The sequence below is a fragment of the Egretta garzetta genome, unplaced genomic scaffold (genome assembly GCF_000687185.1).
Source record: "Egretta garzetta isolate BGI_Z169 unplaced genomic scaffold, ASM68718v1 scaffold7, whole genome shotgun sequence".
NCBI lineage: Eukaryota > Metazoa > Chordata > Aves > Pelecaniformes > Ardeidae > Egretta > Egretta garzetta.
In genome coordinates, this window is record NW_009260350.1 from 494,647 (window position 1) to 497,188 (window position 2,542).

The 2,542-nt window shown below is 44.8% G+C and overlaps 1 pseudogene; it reads right to left on the reverse strand.

Moving 5' to 3' along the window:
• Window positions 1-552: 552 nt before the first annotated feature.
• Window positions 553-2,487, reverse strand: LOC118452716 (annotated as a pseudogene).
• Between the last annotated feature and the right edge of the window lie 55 nt (window positions 2,488-2,542).

Consider the following 2,542-nt stretch of genomic DNA (forward strand, 5'->3'; position numbering starts at 1 on the left):
TCCCGCCGGCAGCCGTAGCACTTCCTAAAGCTACTGTAATAGTGGCGACGCTGCAAGCGAACAGGAAGGAGACTCCGGTAAAAGCTCCCCGGTGCTCTCTGGCAGATGCTTTGACCCTAAAAGCAGTGCCCAGCTGAGTGCTCTCCGTCACCTCTAACCCGACAAGAAGCCCTAACCCTGCCAGCAGGGACTTTGGTTACTGAAGACACACACAGGACACTGAGCTTATCGTCACAGCTCTGCACACCCACCAGCACAGACCCTAACTACACCAAGTCCCCGGCCATTAGCCATTGGACAAGCGGGCTGCCATCGACCCAGGCCAAGCGCCTGCTGTAACTCCTAAACAGGAGATACAACGTCCCAGGCAGAGTATGGTCTGGTCTCATGCATCTAGCTCAGCATTCAGACACGCTGGATTTGAGAAGAGATTTCTTTGGAAGGTGACTGTTCAGACAGGAATGAGGAGGAGCACAAGCAATATTAGAGAAAAAGAGAAAACAGACGTAAAACTCTTAAAGTTGGAACACACGTAACATTTTTATTAGCAAAGAAGCCAACTTTGGAAAGAAAAAAAATACAAGGCAGTTTGTTTCCCCCCCCCAAAATGCAACAAAAGCACCAACCGCTCCAGAAAAATCCCTGACGGCACCCCTAAAGACCAAGGCCTGCTCCCTCGGGAAGGCCGAAGGCACTAAGCTGCTGCCGTTAGTGTGTAGTCCTGTAAGCACAGGCAACTCTGAACAACGATCCACAACTCTAACCGGCTTTAAACAGAAGAACGTTTACTCCACACATGAGGAAGAAGATGTGAAGTGCTTGGTCTCACGAGACACATTGCTGCCGTCTTCCTACAATGCAGTGCCGAGCAGGACTGTGTTTCTTCTCAAACTCCTGCAGAAGACAGTGCTGGGAACTGAGTATTAGCACAGTTCTCACCCAAAAGTTGACTATGGATTTTCTGTCATTAACATGTCTCTTAAGAAGTACAACTTTTTGAAAAGGCAATTGTGAAGCAGCATATGCTTTTAAGTATACGGATTGTGTTACTTACCTCTTATACCTCACCTGCTGCTTAGACAAAAAAAAAAAAAAGCCCGCACTGCTTCCTAGCTGAGCAGGAATAAGCTCAGGGACGGCAAATCCCCCCCAAAAGTCATTACTTCTCAAACTATGTTCTCAAAATATACCACTGAAGTATCAGGTCATACAATCATGTTCTTTCATCATACTCAGAAGCCTACCATGTATATCAAAAACCAAGATACACAGCTCTACTACAAGTAGAACATTCCAGTCAGTGGTCATACACTGTCATATCCAACAGCTCTCAAATGAGGAAACTTTCTGCGAGAGCATGCAAGCATTTCTGACCAGTTAGTACAACTCTGGATAAATTATCTCCTCACCACAATTTCTCAGGTTCCAACTAGAAGCCTCAAGGAAAATCTGGCGAGCTCGAACCCTCTGCTCTCCACTAACATAGAATGTTGTTCTTACAAGTGGAAAAAAATAAACCTGCTCATGTCTCTGTTGGGGTGACAGGAAAGGAAGACCTCCCCAACGGGTTTGAATGACTTTTCAAATGTCTTCCAACCAGATTTGTGTAATATTGAACCTCCACTGGCAACCTTTCTTTATTCTCCTGAGATGGCAAAGCAGAAAGCGTATCAGAACTCAATCTTTTCTGCATCTATTATTCTTCATCATGCATATATAGGAACAGGTATTCTGTGAACACCAGATAAACAGTACTCCAAGACATGCAATTTTAGCGTGGTTCAGGACATGAAAAGAAGATGCAAATACAGAAGATGTGCAGAAAATTACTTTTCCCTGCAAATTTTGAACCCACTAGCCAATCATGCACAGCTGTTATAGAACTATGCAGAGAACCTTAAGACTAATTTGAATACAATTTAAGTCAAGGACTAGGTTAAAAAAGGCATTCCCTCAGAGGAAAGTTACAGCAGACTTCAAAGGGCTGTATTTTCTACCAGCTGATCAGCCACACTGAGAAAGGCCAGCAGAGAATTCTCCTATTCTGCTAGATATGAGATAGTGAAAAAACAAATAAAAATACAAGGTATTACAAAATGAAAACTAGGAAAGGTACATGTAAGAGGTGGGAAAAGGAACACAGGGATACAGCCCACAGGATAAGCTTAGTGTGTTCTGTTCTGTCCTGTCCACAGAACCTGTCTTTTCAAAAAGTGTAGCAACACCCACCCTGCTTGACTTCTGGTGTGGAGAGTATTCAACAAAAGGTCGTTACAAGCAAACATTTACCCTCTTTATAAGGGCTGCAATTTCTCTTTCAACATTATATTTCTCTATAGCCACAATGGCACACTCCACAGCATGTTGTTGAACCTCTTCTGACATGTCCGCATTTTTTATCACAGCTGTCTGATCACCCGCTGTATCAAACAATGAAAAGAATTCAAAGTTGCAGGAGCAGCTGCCTGCCAAGCAGGCACGCAGGTGTCACCACTCACAGCCAGTTCTCGGGGCCCACGCCGTGCCCAGGGCCCCGGCCGTG